This window comes from Agelaius tricolor, unplaced genomic scaffold (assembly GCF_023055355.1).
Source record: "Agelaius tricolor isolate 1412-34295 unplaced genomic scaffold, bAgeTri1.0.p SCAF_17, whole genome shotgun sequence".
NCBI lineage: Eukaryota > Metazoa > Chordata > Aves > Passeriformes > Icteridae > Agelaius > Agelaius tricolor.
This window is the reverse complement of record NW_027269277.1, coordinates 10292864-10317347: the sequence shown is the minus strand read 5'-3', so window position 1 is coordinate 10317347 and position 24484 is coordinate 10292864. Positions and strand designations below refer to the sequence as shown.

Here is a 24484-nt window from a genome sequence, read left to right as displayed (position 1 = left end):
GCGCTGCGCGGGAGCGGTGCCGGCGGCGGCTGCCGGGCTCCGGGGCGGTGCGTGCGGGCACCGCGCGGCTGCGGGAGCGGGCGCCCGGCAGCGATGCCGCGCTCGGGGCTGAGCCCCGGCGCCCCGCACGCCTACAGCGGGGCTCCTTCGCCCGCGGTTACCGGGCGCGGTGTGTCGGCGCGGAGCGGCGCTCTGACCGCCCGGCCGCGGTGCCATCGCCCCGGGCGGCAGCGGCTCCCCGTGCCCGAGGCGGAGCGGGGCGCGGCGCGGTGCGCGGCTCTCCGCGGGGTGCGGCGAAAGGCGGGGCGCTGCCGGGGGCCGGGCTCCGGCTCCGCGCTGGCGTTGCGGGGCCGCTCACATGAAAAGCCGCATCTCGGTGCGCGCAGCGTGAGGCGCATCCGCCGGGGCAGCGGGACCACGCTGCTCCCAGCTGGAGGATGGAGCAGCCTGATGTCTCACCGCTCCTCAGGCGTAATCTGCTAAACGTGTGCTTGGTGTATTCCCTGCCGCCGGTTGTGGGATCTGGTAATCTCCTTTAGTCAAGGCGTGTGTACATCCAGGCGTTACACTGCTCTGCTGCTTCCAGCTGTTTTTTCTCTAAAACACCTTACGGCTGTAGCTCGTGACTGACGGTTTAAGCTTGGTGTATGCTCAGACCAGCTGTGGATACGATTGTGGTACATAGTGAGGAACCTGCCTCTGTAGTATTAACTGTATGCTCTTACCGTGCTGAGTGGCGACGCGTTTACCTTAGCAGATCTGGGCTTTACGTGTTCTAATACTGAAATCAATGCCAAGAGCTCCCCGCCTTCCCCTTTATTTGGATTAAATATATGCTACCTCTTTAGGTTGTGTAGTAACTAACTATCTTAGTGATAGTCTTTTATTGATTGTTTTCCCAATATCCAAAGATTGTAGATACCCATCTTGATTGTGCTGATGCTTCCCTGATAATTAACGGGTCAGATACACTGACTATGGAAATAAATACCAACTGTCCGTGTGGTGGGGCAAGCATCTCAGACAATTTCTGAGTCTCCAAATGGTTTTGCAGTAACAAACCCCCACCACTCCTACTGCCTGGATTTTACCTGTTAATTGTGAAGCTTAATGTAAAGCAGTTTGATATTTGAAGTATGGAATTGCTGGTGTTGTAGTGAGCACTTTGTTAATCACAGATAGCAAGATAAACTGTAGTAGGGGAAGAGCTATACATCAGAAGGTGAGACACAGCCCCAGTAGCTTTCCTTCTTTCTTGTCCATAGTTTCTTTTCAAAGCTTATATTATACATGACCCTTAATGCTGTGGATTAATCTCAAAACACTTTTTCACAGACAAAATGCAATCTTCCTAGTAGCCTGCTATCCCTACAGATATCATATTGATAACATAAATTCATCAGAAGTTGATACTGTAGTTTTAATATAACTGTGTGTCTTGGGGATTTTGGCTTGCTGGTTTGTTTTAAGAACTCAAATCTCTAAACTACAGGGGATTTTAGGAACCTCTTTCAGTCTTGGGTGTTTTGTATTGTTGTTTTTGGTGTGCCTTTTTTGTTTGTTTTTTTAATCACAGTTTTGTTTCAAAGAATGGTTAGAAGTTTTCTGAATAACACATACCCAATATAATTTTTCTCTGAATATCTGATCTTAAAAAAAACCTCAATCAAAACCAAATAAGATCCCAAGAAATTTATATTTCAAATACTGAAATAAAAATCCTTTATTTTAAAGGGAACAGTTCCTTTCAGTTGCCAATTTTTAGGTATTTAAATGATGTGTATAAATAGCAAACGAGAAAATTCTTATTAAAAGCAGCTTTTAAGAATGTGGGAATGCAAATGACTACTCTCAACACTTCAAGTAGTCAGATGTGAAAGTAAATGAACATACTGTATTGATGGCTTATGTGTAAAAAAGCCATTGAAGTGTATTCAGAGTTCTATAAAAGCAGTGTCATCTGAGGAAAACTGTGGCAAAGGAAATCTATTACTCATTTGATGTGGCATCAGTTAAAATGGTAGTTTTGAAAACTGAAGCAATTACCTGGTTGCTCACACGTGTGCCTGTGGTCTCAAATGGAGGTGTGTAATGTTATGCTCTGCAGTAATGGTGTAGGAACAGGTAGATGTATACTTCCTTCTTTCCAATGAGATAGGAAATTTAGAGAATTGGTGTTGATGTTAATTGGAGCAGGCAGGACATTATTTCAATGTGATTCATGAGGTCTAAACGGTATGCATTTAATTTTTAAATGATCTTAATCTGAAAAATGTACGAAGAATAATGCTGCTTAATTTATCACAATCTCAGGGCTTTGAATATGGGAGAACAGTCCTCTTCATTTGGTCAGGAATATTATTTGTTCCCATTTTACAGACTGAGAGAACGATGTATCCTGTCTTTGCTTCGGTCACAATGACTGCCAGTATCTCACAATGGCTGTATGGGACTAGATTTTGAAATGTTTTAGAGTCCAGATATAAACTGTGATGGAACTATAACTGAAATTCATGAGTTTCTGTTTTCTTGTCTGCTTGTTCATCTAGATGTGCCCGTTGATTGTATTCGACAGTTCAGCACAACTGAGTTAATGATAACTTTTGTGAGACCAAACAGACTTAATACAGTTTTGCTCTTTCTCTAAAGGCCCAGTCTTGAGTCTACTGAATTGAGGTCCAAAATTTTCTGCCTTCAAAGTTGTGAAAATGGATCAAGTCAAACTGTAGTTTGGTAATTGTTGGTGGAAGACAAGTTTATGTGTTGTAGTCACTAATCTGTTTAGCTTCTTTAGTGTTTTAGAGTGGTGGGTGCATGAAGTACTGTAATACTTGTGCAGCCTTTATATGAGTTAAGAAAAGGAAATACAGTGTTGGGGTTTTTTTTGGTCACCTTTATTTTGCTCACCTTTAAAGTTCAGTTATACTCCCAGTGTACAAACTTTAGATTTCCCAAGATTTTTGTGCATTACATACACAAGTTGATGACAACTTAGCTTTCTAAAACCTATGCAGAAGTTACCAATAAATATCACAGTATTAAATCAGTAAGGAGAATTTCACAGACTCAGAATAGTTTGGGTTGGAATGGACCTTTAAAGGTCATCCAGTCCAACTCCTCTGCAATCAGCAGGAATATCTTCAAGTAGATCAGGTTGCTCAGAGCCATTTCCAACCTGACCTTGAATGCTTCCAAGGATGGGGTCTCTACCACCTCTCTGGACAACCTGTGCCAGTGTCTCATCACCTATACTATAAAAACTTCTTCCTTAATCTCAATGGACTCACATTCAGCTGGAAGCCATTACGCCTTATCCTGTTTAAGTCTTTATTGTTGATAGCAGTATTTGACTACGCTCCTTTCCAATGAATAAATAAAAATCATTCTTGTGTCACAAATTAAAATGTTTGCTGTGCTTGGGGAAACTACATTGAAGCTAAGACTTGTGAAGGTTTTGGTTCAGAAAAAAATACCGTGTTTAGAAAAAGTTTTTGATTTTTATGATGTAAGGTTGTGTGGAATCCTAGGTGGACATGTATTAAAGTGATACTGTTGCTCTCCTGTAGAGGTTGATTTAGTTTTCCACTCTGTTGATACAGGAAATTTACAGGCGGTTATCCAACCTTCTGTTCATCACCAGTGCTGCATTTCTGTATGATGCTGGTTTGTAACTGGTATGACAAAGAGAAAATCTCACTAGAGAGCAAAAAGCTCTGTATCTAGCTTTAGTCTAGGTAGCATGCAAATCTCTCCTCTGTGGTGACAGATAGACCAGCCAGCTGCCAGCATCTCAACCTTTCCATTGTTCTGCTAGACCAGCACTGCATCACTGAGGGCTTTTGTATCTTCCCAGTTTCTCAGTGATGCTCACCAAGAGCATCATCATTATTTTACCAGCTAGATACTTATTTTAAAAGATTGAGCATTTTGCTGAAGTAATGATAAGTGGCATGTTCAAAGTTTATTGAAATCACTTAGAGGTAGACTTGTCCCTCCCTCAGCTTGCCATTTTACTAATTCACTTGTTGTGGTTTCTTGACCAAGGACACAGTACAGTAATATTTGGCTGAACTATCTCAGAGGCACAGAATTATTCTGTAGTACAGCTGTAGCTGTAAGTTTTAGACTATGATAGAACTGCCAGTGGTAGCTGTCTCCAAAATGACTATCCAACATGTATCTTGCTATTGTTCTGCTTTCTGTGAATCAAACAATTAAGAAAGAGACAGAAATGTGCTATGTGTCAGTTGATCTCTATGAGTAAAATAAGAGGGAAATTATGTTAAATGGTACTTCTGTTGGATGGAAAGTAAGATTTTGATGCTGCTTAAGTAAAAAGGAGATATTAGTTATATTCTTATCTTGGCACTTTGATAAGCCTGTTCTTGAGATTCTTCTGTTGCATTTAATAATGAGACTATGCTTAAATGAGCAGATTTCAGTCCTCATCCATCTTTGCCTATGGCTGAAACCACATAAATATTAATTCCTTAAAAAAAAAAGTCTTTACTGGTAGGCTTAAAAATCAGTTCACATGGATGAAGCTGAAGTCTGCCATTGCCATCTAACTTCAGAAAAACTCCTTTTTTATTTGTTGATGTTTAAGTGTTTTTTGTTTGTTTGCTTGAAAACCTTCATACATCTAGAAATTTGATGCACTATAATGTTGGGGGGATAGAATATAAGAAAAATCAAGATAGTGTAGAAAGTAATCTCACCCCTAAGGAGTTGCAGCTGGGTTAATTATCAAAGATTAGGAATAGGCCTGACTTTACCAGGCCACAGCTGCAACTAAGGAAAAGAAGATGCTATAGAAGAGTGGGGTGGCTGGGTGAGAAGGAACTGGAGTCAGTGGCTGCTTTGTGAAGAAGAAAGAGTCAGTGCTCTGAGGAGCTGCCCACGAGAAACACCAAGCAGGCATGAAACTTTTGTGATAAGGAGACAACAGAATGGAACCCTTGCAATAAGATGACAACACTATAACATGGAAATCTTTGTGTATAAATTATAGCTGTCGTTAGCAACATGGTAATGCCACTGGTATTTATACTTGACAGGAGAAGTAATTTAGGTGGTTCTCTACTTTTTTTGAATAGCTTATGGGTGTTACCTGTTCATTTAATTCACTATATTAAATGCCATTGGTTCTACCTTAATGTGCCTTTAATAAATTTAAAAACCTGTTTGAGCAACGAAAAAGCACCAGAAATACAACTTTAGTGGAAATTGAAATATTAATATCAGTGATACAGGGTTAATTGAATGTCAGGAAAAAAATACCATCCAGAGGATGAAAACTCCTTTACTTGTAACTTCTACATTGAGAGTAATTTCAAGGTGTTTTAAAAGTTGAAATGAGTTCTAAAATGGTGGGGAAAATGCATCCTAAAACTGCAGTTTCTAACTTAACTGTTGCTGTTATATTTGAACACAAAATCTAAAGCCGTTTCCTGAATAATAATGAAACGAGGCATAAAAATTAATCTCCATAGAAAGTCCCTAAGGGGAAAACAAGACAGATGACTTTGTGAAGAGCATTCTGGTGTGCAAGGAGATGAGGCATTTCTCATATTCATGTTGCTGAGTAATCTTTATTTACTTACATGGAGTAAGTTTTGGTACTTCTTTCCCTTACTTTCTTGATCCAAGGATGTTTGACTCTTCCTGCCCTTTCCACAGCCTGGGCATGTGAGTTGAGTGCTCTTGTTGCCAGTCTAGCTGGATTCTGATTATCTGTCAGTAAGTAACTGGTATTTTCAAAGCTTCTCTGTTAAAGTTCCAGTTAGTCTGAAAGAAAGGGAAGCTCTTTTCTTTTCAAGCTTTCAGAAGCAGTTCACTTCCTGCCAGCACTAAAGCTTTGTCTCTTCTGTGGCTTGATGTTGAAGCTTCTGTATTGAACTCAGCATGTTTCCCTTTTCTCTTGAACTGATGAAGAGTCAAAATTTAATGTAACAGATTCATCAGCCGGGAGTGAGGATGGGATTTATTTTGGAGAACTGAGATGTTGAAGACTTGTGTATTCTCCTCTGCTGAATATGGAACCTGCATGTTGGATTTCTTGAGTTTGTGTGATTGGGTATTGAATGGAGCAGCTTCAGGGTTCTGTTAGGTACTTGCCATGTTACCTTTTGTGCTTTCAGACAGAAATGGCAGATGTATGGAAATTGAGAGATGCTGGAAATCATCTTGTATATGTATGTGTGTGTGTATATATATATACACATGCTGTTACATTGAATGTAGACCATATGCTCAAATTAATAAAAATGATCAAAAATTAAATTAAAAGTTATTTTTATTTCATATGGCTCAGAATATGACTGCTGGATCGTAGGTGTCTGTGTCACTTGTGATTTAAAAACCTCTCTTAGGTTCTCCATGTTCAGAAGTTTTTACAGACATACAACTATATTGTGTTTTATCATTGCTCACTACTGCCATGCCATAAATCATCAAGCCAACAGCAATGGGGCCCTTGAAGTGTTTGTTAGTCATTCCTGCCCCATGCTTAATGAGTAACCTTTGACATTTCAGTAACCATCAGCATGCTGGGTGCTAAGTGTACTGTCTACCTTGTTACCAGATGGAGACAAGTTCTCATTTTTAAAAGAAATTACTCAAAGTCAAATACAGGAATGACACAAGAGAAATGTGTATTTCTGCTCCTTCTCCACATGTGCTTTTGTTTGTAGATAACTAAAGGGCATAAAATCTTCCTAATGTGTACCAGTTCTTAACAAAGAGAAGCTGTGAGGAAGGGTTTGCAAGCTCTTATTCCATCATAACAGCTGTGGTCAGCATGCAAGGTGTTTACAGGGTGAGCCAGTGTCTGAGGATAAGCACCAAGAGCTCAGCTGTGTCAGTCAGCCACACAAGTCCAGCACCTTCATTACAGCTTGAAAATCTGGAACCATTTCTGCCTGAGTAATGTATATTTATATACTAACAAAGTGATAGTGAGTGAAATATAAACAGTTCTGTGGTGGATGGTGGATTTCACACCAGAACATGAGAAGCAGCCGTAAATCAAATCATCGCTCTTCATATTTTAGGAATGTTTTACCTTATTGATTGAACATGGAGAGTAAATAAGAGTAACACATTTTAGGTTAGCAGATCTTTTTCTTTGTTCATCATCTTGCTGATCAATGGTCTGATCTAAAAATAATAAAATGTGTCTCTGACATCTGTTTGAAATAGACTGCTTAAATAGTGTGTTCAGCTTTTTTGTTTTGCTCTGCCTTTTTAATGGTGGGGATTGCCACACCTATGGGATAAGTGTAGGGCTGCAGATTAAGTCATAAATGCATCAAAATATTTTGCAAACATAAGTACCATATCCATTATAAATATTTCATTGGAAGAATATTAAAGATGTACTCCTAAATAAAATAAAGTTATTGAGAGCCCAATATTTTGTATAAAAAGGGCATGGCTATAGTACCAGGGTACCCTTAATAGTTGTCTTTACTTCCAGATAAAACTGAATGTTTTCTAGATTTTTGGGGTTTTTTAAAAAATTGTCTTCTATATTAGCACTTTTGAAAATGTTACTTATGAAAATAGTTACACTTTTCTGGAGGAGATCTGTCTCTATCTAAAAAGTAACTCAAACTGCCTACATCTGTAAAAGGAAGAGCCTCAATCAACAATCACTCTTCTATTGCATGTTACAATACAAATCTGCAGTCACCCTTTCTCCTCAGAATTTATAAGCTAATTTTAAAATATCAAGGAAAAGGCTCTAAGTAGAGTGCTGCTGTTCAGTGTCTCTCCACAGAGAGCTCTACCTGCTTCTTTCAGTGTGATAGTATGATACCAGAGAAACGTTGGGTGTTTAAGAGTTTAAGTTGGGAACCATTTGGGAAAGATTTGGGCAGAAAGGATAGGTGAGAAATAAATGGGAAGGCAAAGAAACCAGCTGCTCTTCTAGGCCAAAGCAAAACTGAATATGCTGAAGGTGATTTGAAAATGGTGCAGAATGAGGAGGTGAGGTGGAACAGGAGAACAAAGCTGTGTGACTGGAGCAGTGAGAAAGGCCAAGGGTGTTCCCCATTTGCTCTCATGTTCCAGGTAGGCTGCCACTGTTCCAGGCAGACTTATGGCACTGATACCAATTGTTAGCAAAATGCTTTTGGCAAATCTGAACTATTCTAAATTTGCCTTGACTGATGTAATCAAACACTGCACTTCTTGTCTAAATATTTGTAATGACCATGTACATGTGCTTCCCCTACCTCTGAGCTTGTGTTAGACTACAATGGGGTCCTGTATAATTAACTTCTAGTATATTTTCTGTTTATGTCAAATCTCACAGGAAGATTTGTGACAACAGGGTCAGTAAAAACCTTAGCTTCACAGCTTTTCTAGAAGTAGCATTGAAGGGAGTAGTTGGGACAGTGTTCTGAGACCCAGGCTGTGATCACTGGGGTGTCCCCTGCAGGGCCAGGAACTGGACTTCAATGATCCCTGTAGGTTTCTTCCAGTTTGGGAAATTCTGTGATTCTCTGACCCATCTTCACACTGACCACTGAGACTGCTGTGATTTGTGAGGGAAGATGTAATGTTTTGGTGTGTGCATGGGTTTTGCTTATTTTCAATGAACTGTGACCCCCTCCTCAGATTTCTCATGAAGAGGATTAGAGAAGTGAAGGAGGATGACAAATCTGGAACCAACTTTCTGCATTATTGTTTGGATAATGTATTAATGGAAACCTTACAAATGACAAAGTTTGAAATAAATTAGAAGTAGAAATGAGGCATTTTTCAAAAATCCCTCCAGTAAATGTTTATTTACTACTAACTGATATGCAGAAACAACTTCAGTATTAATTTGCTACACTGAGGATGAGTGAGATCAGTTCAAGGCTGAATTTGCAGACAGCTCATTGTAATTAAGGAATAAACCTCATAGTTGTTGCTTTGGTTTTTCCCTGATGCTTTGCCTGGGGGTCAGAAATGTGTTCTTGATGCCTGTTGTCTGTAGGCACTAGAAGGCTTAAATAGCATTGTGCCTATTAACAGAAGTTGTTTGCATTGGTGCAAAAATTTCCCTCCAAAGCTGATTTAGTGTTCCAACATAAAAGAGCTGTGGAATTACAAGGCTGTTAATAGATGAGAAAACAACTATATGTACCATGAAGGTGATTATGACCACAGGAAACTTGTATCAAAATTGCTTTAGGTCGTAATGTTATATTATGGAAACTTTTAAAAGGTTATTTCCTTAAACTGTTAACAAAAGTGGCCTTCTGTTATGGTTTCAGCTCCTAGGGACAAAACCTTAAGTATGGTTTCTACTTTGTCTGCAGAATAAAACAAGCTCTTCTCCTGATAGTTATCCTGGGAGCTGAGCATCTTGTTCCATTTGAGTACAAAGGCATAGTTCATTACTAATGGGAAAACAAACTTTCTCTACCATAGCAATTCAAATTGAGCTCTCTGCTAAGTAGTGCTCATTAAAAAAATCTATCATTTGCAGGAATTACTATTTTAGCCCTTTTAAATGTTTCAATGCTTTTTCTTACATGGGATGAGATTTGCATATTTAAAGAAAAAGAAGGGCAGGAAAGGACACTGTTTCAGAAAGATTATTTTTCTGGGGAAGCACACAGCTAAAATTGGACAGTAGATGAGCTGTATAGGCCTAAGGGGCAATGATAACAGAATTAGTAGAAATAAAGATTTGTTGTTTCCTGCTTGCTGAAATAACTCATCTGTTTTGGGGAATATGTAGATGGCACTCCCTGCAGTGTAATTTATTATGTACAGTTTCTGAGGATTCCCAGATTATATCCAAATTCACTTTCCCCCTTCTGGTATCCAGTTAATGGGGAAATTAAGCAGCTCTGTTTTATCTGCTTCTGCTGCTTGGCCTTAGAATTCTGAGAGAGCAGTTGCACTCATCTCTGAAGGTGCATTGCCCTCTCTCCAGTGCAGCAATGTTCTCCCCTCCTGGGTGCCTTTTTATCCTCTCCAGTTCTTCCCTCCTTCCACACACCCATCAGTGGTATTTGGGAAGATCTCTGACGGTGGATAGCCAGCAGTGGCAGAGTAAGGTAGCTCTAAATAGTCAGGTGTCAGATTTTTTAGCAGAACAGTTTCTGAAGCAGGACTGTAAAGTCCCAAGTGCCTGTTGCACATTCCTATATAGGCAGCTCTGTCCTGCTTGGGGTCTTACCCTTCTAGGTTTCAAAGCAGCAAAGCTGACCTAAATCTATACTCTCTCCATGGTTTTTCTATTACATGGAAGCTTTCTTTATAAAGAGAATCTAAAAAAAAACCCATAAATGCTCTGTTGCAATTTTCAACTCTTGGGTCAACTTGTAAACTTCTCCAAGAAGATTGTGGGTGGGTGGGGAATTATTTTTAGAATCAGAGATCTGCAATGCCAAGTATGCATCCACTTCTGTGTTTTCTTAGTTATGACTAAAAGTCTAAAGATACCTCTTCTAAATCTTTCTCTTGACATTCCCTCAGCAACTTAGATGGAATTCTTTGCTATGGACAAGCAGTTTTACATGGGTAAAAAATTTTACATGGGTAAGGGGATAATGTGGGGGTCAGACATAGGGTTTTCTATACCAGATCAAAAAAATGGATGTTCTAGTTCAGTGTCATGCTTCTTGTCTGCAGTTCTCTAACAAACCCATAAACAAGCAATGTTATTTTGACCTGGATACTCTTCATTGATGGTAGAGATGGTGGCCAGACACAGGGAGGTTCAGTTTATTGTTCAGGTCCTGTTGGTAGTGTACCTCTGATCTGAACAAAGGCACAGTTGTAGAGTAAAAATATGTATATTTGGAGAATGTGCCTCTAAATAAATGAGTATTCATTCAAATTATTAATCTAAGGATGGGGACAGCATTAGCTAAAGAATATAATTCTCCTAGAAATTAGTCCTTTGTAATGAATGGCATTCAAGATGACAATTGTCCATTTGAATTCTCAATACTTGCTGAATTGGACTTGCTGGAATTTTATTTCACTGAAAAAACAAATTAATTAAAATCAGTTAATTCCTCCTTTGCCCTCATATATATGAAACAATTTCAAAGGATATCAGATAAAAATCATTTCCATAGTAAAAGGTGTTTATAGAATGATGTAAGGAACTTAGCAACAAGTTGTTCTGACTATTTAAAACAATCCAAACTTTGAGTTTGGTTTTTGCACAACAATTTCGCCTTTTCTTCAACTTGCCTAATGGAACTGAAGCTGTAACTTGCAGTGGTAAGGTGAATGGCTGGAGTTTAAAGGTCCTTTTCTGAATGAAATTTAAAGGTAAGTCTTATCTGTGTAGTTCTTGAGGCAATGGACTTTTGAGCTATTATGGCTACATTTAAAAATGTTGATAAAATTTTCAGGTTTGGATAAGAGGGAAAAGTATTTGTAGTCTTCAGCCATGGAGTGCTAGCTTTCCTGGGAGATGAACTGAGGAACAGCAGGTCGTAGTATCACATTTGTTTCTTATGCATTGTGGATCATGTTGCTGCTCACACTTCTCACATCTGTTTAATTTTTTAAGGCATTTAATTTTAAAGGCATTTAATTAATCTTTGGAAATATTCAGGAGAATAACTGGTTTGTGTTTTGAGGGTCACTGACACAACTCCCCTAATCTTTCTTCAGCACCTCATACTTTGCATGCTATGAAGTAAATAGTTCCTGAGCCCAAACTTCAGCTTATGTTACTGTACTTGTACAGCAGAGGAGGTATCCAACAGAAAGTGCTGGTTGCATATGTGTGCCATTCTCAACAGAATCTGCTGTTGTTTTTCTTGTTCTTTCTCATATCTAAAGAGGTATCTATATCAGTATTCAAACAGCATGTCCAGAGACACTGAATATGCTGCTATTAAATAGTGAAAATTAGTGATCATAAAGTGAAACTGTGTGTACTTGGATGTACTTAACGTGAGTCATATAGCTGGCATTGGTACTGAATCAAGTGCAGTATTACTGGGAAATGATTGATATGTTGCTTTTATAACAGCATAACAGCTGAAGTGATTTTTCAGCATCATTTGGAAATGGATAGACTTTATTTTCAGTTGTCATAATATTCCACTTTAAAATAAATGTACCACCCAACAATGATGAATTTGTACTCTCTTTGTGAGTCAGGCTGATATTTTTGCATCACTTGTACTCTAAGCTCCATGGTAAAACTGAAGTTTTACTTGCCTTATGCTTGGCTTTTAATTTGGGCAGTCTTTTGCATTGTGCAGTACAATTTGGTGGTCACTAGGAAGAGTGTGTGAGAGTAGCTAAAGCTACATTTCACTGGGTGCCCGATTTCTAATAGTATATTTTGGGTTTTATTGAGTTATAGTATGACTAAGAACCACTAGCTGTAAATCAGTAAACATTCAATGAAATCTAGAGACTTTTGTTTTGAATTCTCTCTCAAATGTTGCCCAAGGTATATGGCTGGTATCCTTCTAAAATGGGGTGTAGACAAACTAGCACAAAAGATAGTTAAGACCAACACATCAACAATTTCTTCATTCAGTCTACATGGTTTTTTTAATTACAGCTTTGTTAGATCTTCCTGCACACTCCAGAGAGGCCAATGTAATTGTTGTTTTGGAAATCAGCTCTTCAACTTGAGCTTGTGAGCAGAGGGCAACTTCATATTTAGGAGAAAAAGCCAAGTTCAAGTCTAGGGTGCAGAGAAGAGCACAGCAGTTCTGGATAGCCTGGCAGGATGGAAGGCAGCTACCATGGACAGTGTATCTTCAGGGAGTGCTCATACTGTTCTCCACACCTAATAATCAAGAATTTAGGATTTGTCATTCTCCCCCAGGTTGTATCTGTTTCCTGTGACTTTGTTTTCCCCAACTGTATTTGTTGTTTAAGTTATAATGATGCAATAGTGGATATTTGGATGATGTGGAAGTAAAGAGTTTGTACTTTTCCTTCTCCCAGATCTCCGATTTTAATTTTTTAAGTGGAGGTCACTTACTCCATAGTCCAATTTGAGTCTCTCTTTACAACTCTAAAGGTGGAAGTTTTTGCAAAACAGTCTTCTTCATATGAGCTTTCATTCCTATTTCCTGATACCAGTGGGAAAAAAACATAACATAACAGACTCCTTTTAGGCTGAAAAAAAATAAATTTATGTACATCTTAAACATTTGTTTCTATTTGCATGTTAGGATTGAAATGTATGAACACAAATACAACACGTTTGTCATCTTTTAAATTTGTTAAAATGTCAGTAAAGTAGTAAATATTTGGTTCTGTTTTCTGGCAGACTGGGGGCAGACAGTAGCTGCCTTCCAATTAGTAAAAGCCCTCCTACAGAACTGTAAAAGGTATTCTCAGTCTTTATCAGCTTTTAATTTTACATTATGGAAGTCACAATGGCCCACGTTGTTGTTAGCCTTCTGCTGGTTTGCTTATAAGCATCTCTCAGCTCATATTCTTTTCAGTTTTGTCTGAACAATTATGCCCTTTATTCTGCAAAAACATTTCTTGGACTTTTTTTCACACTTGATGTTTGTTTCAATTTTTGTTTCATCAATTCTCATCACTTTGTAATGAGAATAAGCCTCACTTTTCCTCCCAACTATTGGTTTAGTTGGGTTTTTTTACCTATGCTGCAAGCATTGAGGAGTTTTATGTGGTGTTTTGTGGACACAGGTATTAGACTTCATACAATAATTCCTGTTTTCTTTGTGTACATGTTAGATGTTAAGGTTTTGGCTTACTGCTTAGTCTAATACTATGTACCAGTAGTAGAGCACAATGACAATTATAGTTTGTCTATAAGACCACATTCTAGTCTTAGAGTTGGGGAGAATATTTGGGTTCTTCGGTCTGAAGAGAAACAAATTCTCCAAAATGCATTTTCCTAAGATACTGATTTCCTAAGACTACTGGTTAAGTGAAACATCCTAATATGGAAATTCAGTCTTGAATGGTGGAGCTGAGTTAAACTGTATGAACTTTATTTTTAAAAAAAGAACTGACTGAGAAGTTGTGAATATGGTGCTGCATAAGACCCTAATACTCTGGTGGTTTTCAAGAGAGATTTAGAACTGTTTGCTTTTTGAGAGGAAAATATTGTGACAGCTATGCTTAAACATGTTTTATGTGTTTAAAAATTCTTAAGGCAGAGTTAAAGGGGGAAAAAATCAAGAGATGCCCAAAACAGGCAGTTGGACATTAGTTCAGAGGAAGCTGAGACAGCTCTTTGAAGCTGTATAGATGTAAATTAAATCCTACCATAGATCAAAACACTTTAAGGTTTCCTGTAATTATTTGCAAATTCTAAATTTAATAGTTTGGTTTTTCTAGGAGTAGACAGACTTTGTGCATGCAGACTTGTATACATGTGGTGTCTTGAAGCCTTTCAAGTGTTTGTCTATCCAGTGAATTGTACTCAAAGGTCACTTTCCACCCCTCATCCCCCAACTCCCTCCTGACAAAACAGGTGCCATATCAATACTTTGTCCTTTGTCAATATTTGCAGCTGTCCTTAGAGTGACAATCTAAGAGTAATTGATGAGCATTTGTCTCACGTGACTTCCTCTTTTTCTTTTGGGCTGGGAATACCTCATTAATAGAAAAAAAATGGTATTACTTGCCATAAAATGTTCAGTATTTCAGGACTGTGCGCTTAAAACCTCTGTGTCTGCTTCCTTTGCATTAGGTTTCTGCATTTGTTCTAGTTTCTAACTCGTTCTTGAAAAGCAGTATCACAGCCAATGTTTATGTAGAAAAGAGACTCATGAAACCTGCATCACCTCTCAATAATTGGTGTGAAGACCTGGTAATTGCTTTATTTTGTAGATAACTTCCCAAACAGGGAGTCTAAATCCTGTCTTCCACTGAGCCTGAGAAGCTGCTTTGTCCATTGGGGTTTTTCATTTAAGTTTGTGATGCCACTTCATATTCAAAGACCAGTGGTAAGTCTTGAGCACTATCCAGAGAGTTGAAATGAAAGGAAAATGAACTACAGAAGTTGCAAACCTTGAAGAAATAATTTTCTCCACCCTTTCATTGAAAAACATAATCACCAGTGTTCATGTTATCATAAAAACCCCTAATTTCTAGCCTTCCTTTTTTGTAATTCAATCATATATTACCCAACCAATTCACAAGTGTTATGGTTTGAGTGTAATATCCAAGGATCAGGAATGAAGAAAGTGCCTTTTTTTCACTACTGATTATCAGACACACAGAATGGACAATGGGGAGAGCATGTTTGAAACCCATGTGCCTTCAGATGGCAAAATAATTAATCTCTATTCTGAAATAATTAATCTCTCTTTGACTCTTGTGTAAGTCTTGGACTGTTTTCCTTGTGTGCCTGGCTCATCTGTAGGAGCACTGTAGCATTTCCCTCATAGGTGGGGACACTGCCAGGTCAGTCTGTTGCTCAGTTGATAAATGGTTTCTTTGGCACTTGTGTGACTTCTTGCCTGCCCCATGTGGGAAGGTGGGAGTGCCCATGGTGTCTGTGGAACACAGAGGGACTCAAGTGAAAATGCAGTTTCCTTCTCCATCCTGTGATGTCGTGGATCATAGTGTGGCTTGTAGGATGAGGTGAGCCTTGGTGTCTGGCCTGAAGCTGTGGTACCTCTTAGATCTGCAGAAGAAGCAATAGCTGCTTTTGATGCAACACCTTAATAATTTCTGTCAAGTCTTGCTAGTTTTAGTATGAAATAGCTGAAATGCATCTGGGAGAACCATTCTTGTACTTAAGGCAGTCCTGTTTTCTTACATAATGTTGAAATTTTCTTCTACCCCTCACCTACAGCTGGACTGTGAAAATTAGACAAACTTTTCAGAATATTTGAAAATGTGAGTCAACAAACCTGGAAGAACAGACATAGTAAGAGCATCACAGCAAATCTAAAATACACCGATTCAAGTAACTAGAAACCAGATGATTGTGAGGAATATAAATAGAACTATTAACCAGGTAAATTAATTTGTTACTGCATAATTATCATATCTGCTGGAGTAAAGGATTTATTATAAATTCAGTGTTTCCAGAAAAAAATTCACAAGAAAGTTTCAGTTATTTCTCTTGAACATTCTTCTGCAAAAGCTTGAACAGTGCCATTATTTGGGGTTTTTTTCTTTATTGCAATTCATGAGTATGACGTTATGAACATAGAATATTATTTTTAGTGTTCAAATCAGGAAAAATCAATGCCATGTAGGTACTGATGGCAATTGACTGAAGCACAAAAATACATTTTGTTGCTTTTATTAAAGGCTGTGAAAGTTTTTCCTTTCCTTTAGACTCACCCACCTTGACATGGTTGTAAAAGTAAGAATAAAGGGCATGTGGCCTAGAGAAATTAAGAGTCAGGGTAGCATCCTTCCTGGATGCCTTAAAGATATAGTAAACATAATTAGTAATTCAGTGGCAATTGTGTGGTAGTTTGTCAGATTTTGTTTAACAATCATCTGTTTCCTTCGTGTTGAAGGGAATCATTGAGAAGAAATTTAAACCATTAGAGTTTTGCATTTAGTTGATTATAATCTGTTTATTACATATGTACATAGACCTATGTATGTGTGTATATATATGTTTGTTCAAAAGCATATTGTACATGGAAACTTTCCTATGTATTTTTTTTTCCAATATCCTTTCAAAGTAGGTTGGCACTTTCTTCTTCTTCTGAGGGTAAATGCTGTGTACTGTGCTAAGAAAAACACTTGCTTGGCTTTGTGTAGGTTCAGGTCTAGACACAGAAGGGCTAAATACAGGTTAACCATTTTTATTTTTTGTTCTCTAAATACAAAAGAAATAAAGGTGATTTCCTGCAGATTTTGTCTTATCTGCTGTTACATCTGAGATGCCAGATCTTCTCTCTATGATCTTTTATTCATCATGAAAATACCCTGGAGCAGTTGGAGTTTCTTCCTGCAGTCTCCAGGGTATCCTTGCTCTTTTGTTCTTTATCTGTCTTGGCCCTGACTTGCCAGATGTGACAGCAGTTTCTGTGGCTGGCTGGAACGTGTGTGCTCACAGGCTGGCCAAAGAGAAGGGGTAGGTGTGAAACACTCCATTTCCTCCAGAAACCTGGCTAGCTTTGTTTTGTATCTGCTTCTGGACGTCTGATAGAATAATTTCAGCTTGAAACCTCTGAATGATTTTAAGCAAATTTCACTCTGTAATCATTATAATTATGGGACAGAGATAAGGAAGGACTGGGAGTGATGGAGTAAGGAACTCATGCTGGTTTCCAATTGTTTGCATAAATTATACCCTGATTTAATATCTGATAAGCACAGGAGAAGTATCTAGTGGCCAATATGAATAATGAACCTCTGAATGCAAAATTTGAATGCTCATGGGAAAAGACTGAAATTGTAATGGGGTGAGATGATGTGTTCATTTTCTGTCTATTGTGCAAGCTAAGCTCTGCAGAGGTTGTGTCATCACAAAAATAATATTTGCAGTTAATTCTTCTAAGTACTAATAGAAATTTGTATAATTTCCATTGGTGAAGGTGTAAAATCTTCTTAATCAAGAAATGTTAAGGAGAACAAATTTTCTTTTTAAGGAGCTTGCATAAGTGATTAACATAATTTTACTGAGTGTCTTTAATTTTTAGTGGTTTTGGTTTTCAAGTTCCTTGTATGTGTTTAATCTTCAAAAAGACAATGATGTGGCACCACTGACACTCTGGTGTGTGCTTTTTTCTCGAACTAGTGCTATTCTTTGGACAGTGCAGATCTTTTTCCTTTGTCTGCTTATGCTCATTTGTCTTAAATTAATTTCTGGGGTTTTATCTCTGAGTCTCTATATAATTATCAATTAATATATATAACTAGTTAGTTGGCATATCTATAGCAGATGAGTATAATTCATACTAGTTCCAGGTCAATTGACAGTTTTTATCTGCATTGTGGAAATTGTGGACCTTTATCTTGAGTTTGTTCCTTCCACTCGTTCTTCCTTTCCCTTCCTTGTGGTTCCTTCCACCTGTATAAAATAGTCAGGATTTCCCAAGTCTCTATGTATGTTTGAATGTAGCATAGACATACACATCCTTGTGCTGCCTTAGAACTGCACTGCATTTCCAGGTTCAGGAAGGAGTTGAAGAACCTACAGGTCTCCAGCACTCTGCTGTAGGAAGAATTGGAACTTACCTGTGCCTGTAATAGACTTGCATAGTCCCAGTCAGTTTCTCTTTTACTGTGTTTAAGATGAAGTGTTAAGTACTAAAAGAATACCCCTATTCTTTCTCAAATTGTTACTTACCCCTAGATGATAATGAAAATGTTGGTATTAAAGAGGAGAATATTACAGCCCTGCTTGGCTGAGCCATGGTGGTGTTGGGGAGGGAGGTGCTCCCAGTTGGAAGTTCTCCTCCAGTGGCACTAAGTGGATGGTTGCTTTGGAGGCTGGAGGCACCTGGGACCCTGTCCTTGACTCCCCTGCACTGTGAGGATGGAGGCTCAGCCTGAAGAGATGTTCCCTGAAGTCCAGAGCTTGTTTCTCAATGCACAGGATCAGTCAGCAGGATGAGATTCACAGACTGACGTGACCAGCGAGCTGCAGCGATGAGGAGTAACCAGCAGCTAACTGGTAAAGGTTCAATTTTTATTGGAAAAGTGTATGAGATTGGACATTTTGTCACGTTACACATTACTTCCTAACAAGCCATAGCATAGTTTCATTCTTCAAAAAATGGCATTAATTTAGAAAGAAGATCATAAAGTTCATAGAAGGGGAGATCCAATCCCCATCTAAAGCATTGCAGCTATACAGAAGCTTGATCTCCTTTTCTGTTTACTCAGTACTACTGAAGTACTACTTTAGTTCCTAAATTTAGTGTATCAGGTTGAAAAGCTTCAGAGAAACTACCAAATGCTTTTGGAATGCGTGAGCTCCAGGCTGCAGAGCTGGAACACACAGCTGCCAAGCAGATGATGTGCCAGTTCTGTGATGCTGTCCTTTGCTCTTGCTGCATTGTGGGGCAGGGCAGGATGCTCTTCTGCTGTGGCATTTCTTACATTTGCCTAGAAAATACCAGTCTGGGCATCTGCAATGTCAGGCTTCAACTGCTTTGCTTTTTTTTCAATTTTTCTGGGAAGTCCTGACATGTAGCCAGTTGCATTTTATAAATTGTACAAGCACTACTTTTCAAATGGAGCCTTTATTAAATATATTTAAAACAAAAAGCCAGGAAATGTGTTTTAAAGAAACATCTCTCCAACACAGATAGTTACTTATTTGCATATAGATTGATACCTTATCTAAGGATATTCTAGATTTTGCAGGAATTTCATGGTGTTGTTTAATTGCCATGTGTCAGTGTACACACATATATGTTGGCCTGTTTGTCTTTCTGCTGAAACTGGTGAAAGACAGATGGTGTCAGACACTGATTCATGGTTGTGTTGAATAGGCTTTCAATTCATGTGTTTTGTGACCACCTTCTTTCAGAGCTCATAAGATAAAAGTGACAGAAACTTAGCCTTGCCCCGTGTTTTTAGGTAGCCCTTTCTACATTTTTTATATGGAGTGATTTTTCCCTGGAGTGTTTGAGAGACATAAGCTGAACATGCCATTCTTTATGGGCACTGCTGAAACAGCTAGGTGGCAATGTTCTTCTTGTTTCTTATACTGGTACTAGTCCATGATTAAGATGTTTATTAATAAAGAGTAGTACCTTGTAGATTTCATCAGAGAATGAAGTTAATTAAAGTAGTTTTTCAGAAATAGTGATCACATAGAGGTTTGAGAAGGAATATGTCTATAAAACTATTTATACTTGTTACACATATGCTAGCTAAGATAAAGCTAGGACTAACAGAATAATAATTTCCTATTCTTTTAAGAGTATGTGTGTTGGCTCTGGAAGAGAAAATATTTATGTATTTTAATATTTTGGTTAATTTAATAAAAAGAAATCTGGATTTTTTTTCTACTAAAAATGTGTTTATTTCCTCCAGGTTAGTATTCTGATTGACTCAGAGTTGTGATTTGAAAAATGTTGCAGTCATCTTATAGCTAATGCTTTATTGTCTTGATGTAGCTTTACCATATAACCAGGCAGATCCCTGGTGGTCTGGAATGCAGAAGGGCAATTCACTATTGCTTGTATATACAAATACAAGAGGTGTTGTATGTGTTCATCTTACATTCCCACAGAAACCTCACTGGTTTTGTTTGTGGTAGAGGAAATGGCTGCAAATGAAGATGGGAGTTGATTTTGACTCCTTCACATGTGCTGCCTGGGCTTTGGTGTAAATTTTTGTCTCCAGATGCCATTAGTTCAGGTTTTGGTAAAACTGGCTGCTGCTGAGGGCAGTGTACAGCAGTAGTTCCTTTGCATTCTTTTAGATGTCATATTTTACCAAATCTCCTACTCTGCAATGTGAGGATATGATCAAAATCTTTTGTTGGGTTGTGGTGTGTAAAGCTTTCATGTATACTTACTGCAGCATAAGATTGTCGTAGACAGGTAGAAGAATTATAAAAGAAAGTCCTCATAATATCAGGCCTGCTCTGTTAAACTAATAACTAGCTGTCATTTCTTCTAAGTGCAGCTAAGTAATTTGCAAGTTCCCATGTGAAAACAATCTTAGGTATGAAAGGTTTGTTAACACAACAACCTATTCTTGGGTAAAAAACAACTAGCACCTGCATAAACAATAAGATCTGTCTCATGAGAATCAGTAGAAAAAATATGTAAACTAACTAAAAATTTACAGAAGTTTGATAGATGTGCAAAATACCATGTACCAACCAATGAACTAAGTGTGAATGCATTGTCCACCAATGAGATCTGACACGGGGCCTTCTGATAATCCTATAAAATATGAGCTGTGCAATAAAGATTCGGCTTTCCCCACATGAAGAAAATGGAGTCTCAGCTGTTATCAATTATAAGATAATTGAAACAGTTTTTTCATGAAGTAAATTTCCTAAAACTATGCTCTAAAAAAACTTCTGTGGGTGAATTATTTGTCTTTAGGAAAATAATATTCATCTTAATGTTTTCATAGTGATTGTAAGAGGATGTACGTGATGTTCTAATGTAGTAAAACCAGAAAGGGAATTGTTCAAAGCCAAGTTATTTTCCTGTTTTCTTTGATTAAAGAAGTTTTTCTGTTAAAAAATATCAGCATGTTTTCTTATTTCTTATTGTTGTTATCTATTAGTTATTTAAACTGTTGTGACTATTAAAAAAGCTGAGTCTTGTGTTAAGATTTGGAAGTAGTTAAAATCTTTTGATTCCAGTTTCTAACCTTCCCATACTTTGAGTCATTGCTTCTAATTACAAAAAGAGATGTTAAACCAGAACTTTAAATATTGGTTGAAACACAGGGAGAAATCTTTGTGCAGAGACAGGACATGAAACAGTCCTAATTCTTGCAAGAGGAACTGATGGCAGGATGCTGGAGCTCTTCAGGCAGGGCTGCTGCTGCTCCCTGCCTGCAGAGGAGTAGGTATTGCAGTGGTTCCAGTGCTTCTAGGTGTTTCCTTTCTTTTGACCTACACCATTTTGTTTGCTGGAAATTTTGAGACTCAAAACCTGTTTTTTTGACTATTCAGTTAAGTCAAAATTTTCCAAACTATCAGAGTTAAAATGGAATTCTTTCTGAATTCTTGATATGAAACTGACTTTATCCGTGACCCTTCATATTAAAAATGTGATTTTTTTACTGGTTTTTGGCTACTTTTCTTGAGAGTAGCTGGTTTGGGGCTGTGTTTTGTGATGCAAACAGGGTTGCTAACACCCAGATGCTTTTGCTGAGTCATGCTTGCACGGTGCTGAACCCTGTTCCTGCTCCTCACCCGGCTGGAGCCCTGCTGTCCTGGGGATGCTGAACACCTGCCCACCCTTGGCACGTGGGGAATGAATTCCTTGTTTTGCCTTGCTTATGCACACAGCATTTGTTTTACATATTAAACTGGCTTCGTCTCCGCCCACGCATTTTCACGCCTTTACCCTTCCAATTCCCTCCTCATCCCACAGGAGCTGACTGTGGGATCAGCTGTGCAGGGCTGAGCTGCCTGGGGGAGTTAACCCACAGCATTTGTTTTGTCTTGGACTAATGCAATCTCTTTCTCTTTATTTGTATCTATAGATTAAGTTAAGTCATCAACCAGCAAATTCAAGTCTTCTATTTTGAGACCAGATGATTAAAAGATGTGCAAGTTTAGTATTTTGCATTTCCATAGAAGTGGTGTTTCTGATTGCAAGGCAGTGCTTTGGCTCCCACATGAAGTCTTAAATATATTCCAAGACTTTTATACAAGGAACAGTCTTTTTCTTTAATAGAGACAGGTGCTGCAACTTCCTTTCCATCATTCATCCCTTCCCTTTAAGCATTCATGTGGCCGGATTAAATCTTTCTTCAATTACAGAATTCATGTGTAATTTAAATTGAGTCTGCATTGTCTGGCTTGTGAAAACATGCATACTTAGTATGGCTTCTGCGTTATTTTTCTCTCTTACAATAAAATGGATGGAAAATTCTAATTTCTTTCTGCTTTCAGACATAAAAAGATATCAGTCATTGTTTCAGTTTACCAGTATTGTTAGTAAAGACAAAGAGGATGGGGTGTATTAATATTGTATATAATTAAAAAGTATTGGGTGAGTATGAGCTTGTGTAATGAATTATAACCTAATATTATAGAGTGCTTAGGGGACTCAGAACATGAATATGCATTAGGAAGTTGCATATTGTAAAAATATATCAGTTTTCTTTTAAACAAATCTTAAATACTGCAAAGAGGAAACAATCAGTTGAGTCTCTCCTTACCTGCAGTGAACAGTTCTCAGTAAGTAGCTGCTTTAGAAAGAATTAAGGTTGTGCTATGTTAGACTTGAGCATTTGGTCTTTGAGTGTGAGCAATGGTCATAATTGTGCATGATGTTGAGGGTGGCTTTGAAAATTGTTAGGCTTGTCCAAAAAAGTTTCTTAAAGACATTTACTTACTATCATTTTGGAATTCCTGTATATGAAAGGAGTAGGATTCCTCTGCACACAACACCATGCCCGTGCTGAGGCTTGGCATATTTAACTCCTCTAATGAGAAACAGTTAACAGAAAAGCACTTCATATAGATTTAATTAGTCTATTCAAATATTACTACTAATCTTATTAATTTGTGATTAGAATTATTTTCTGGGCTGGAAAAAGCAATTACTGGAAAACTTGAGTTTGGCTAGATGTGATTTTTTTTTCTTTTGGGAGTGTCTGTATTTGTTTCTCCACAATCATCTCCAATGATTTTTCTATTTTTTGCTTTTTACATGACCATATCGATTAGTTTCAAATATTTTTTTTATTGTTGTTTTGTACAGTCCAAGCAGTTGAAACAGGTTTCAGTGACCGTATATTGATTAATTCAGTCATCTGTTTGGGCTTTATGGGATAGAAAAATGAGTGTAACACATGTTCTACCTAGTATACTTCTATTTTAGACAGTCTTACAAATATGCCATTTTGGAAAACAATGGGAGAGTTGTAGTTATGAATACTGGAATCTTTAAATGGGTTTTACAGGGGGCCTATTCCAGGACATCACTCAGTGAATACATGTGGGCTCTCTCCTAATGCAATAGATCATTACTGTGATTGTTTGGGTCTCTGTAACAGCAGTAGTTCTTTTAAAAATTGTATGTTTCTTTCTAATATCATATTAAGTAACCTGAATCCTTATAAATGTCATTTATCAAAATTTTGATACCTTCATGACACAACTGCTTCCAAAATTTAATGTATCTTGCAGAATAGGCCTGATGGGGGGGTATGTGTTTTGTATTAGGATTTTTGTGGGTTTGGTAAGTGGTTTGGGCTTTGTTTTGTTTTTAATCAGCCCCTCCTTCGAAGTTGAAAAGTTCTTAGCATTATGTAAATTAAAATTCCAAGTTGGATGGCCATGCCTGTTGCTTTATTGTTCCTTCAGAATAAAGGTACATCACAGTGCTGCTCTAAGTACACATTAACACTGTTACATTCAGCACATCTATAAAGAATACCCTTTGAAAATCACTGTATTATGCAGCTGAAGATTTAGGCTTTACTTTGATATTCTTGAAACTGTTTGGTAAGTGTATTCTCTCCCAGGTGAGAATCCAAGGGAGGAAAAAAAGCACCTCTTTTTCTTTCTTCTTGCACATATTTGATTAGAGCAGTCAGTCCTATTAAGAAAGAAGAGATATGTGGTTAGCTTATTCTGCTTTTCAGTCTGACAGTCAGAGGCTGTCATGGGGTTTTAAATTACCCAGAAACAAGCTTCAGTGTAAAGCTCTTTTTTTTCCCCAAAATACCATTTGTTATCCCAATAGACAAAGACGAGTCTGTATTAAAGCACAACTAATGAGCCTTTTAACAAAAAGCATAATTTATAATAAAGGTAAATTTTTTGTGTGACTTCTATGTGAATGCATTAATAGTAAATATGAAGGTGCACTGAAGTCCACCCTGTTTCTACTTATTCTTAGTAAGAAGAAAAGGAAGGCAGTGAGAATGTTTGCATTTTTAT

General features: G+C 37.9%; 1 protein-coding gene across 5 annotated transcripts in view; it reads left to right on the top strand.

The window, feature by feature from the left end:
- The window catches only part of TENM1 (teneurin transmembrane protein 1), a 775104-nt gene that overhangs the window by 468921 nt on the left and 281699 nt on the right, over nucleotides 1-24484 (top strand). The gene's annotated exons all lie outside the window — the stretch shown is intronic.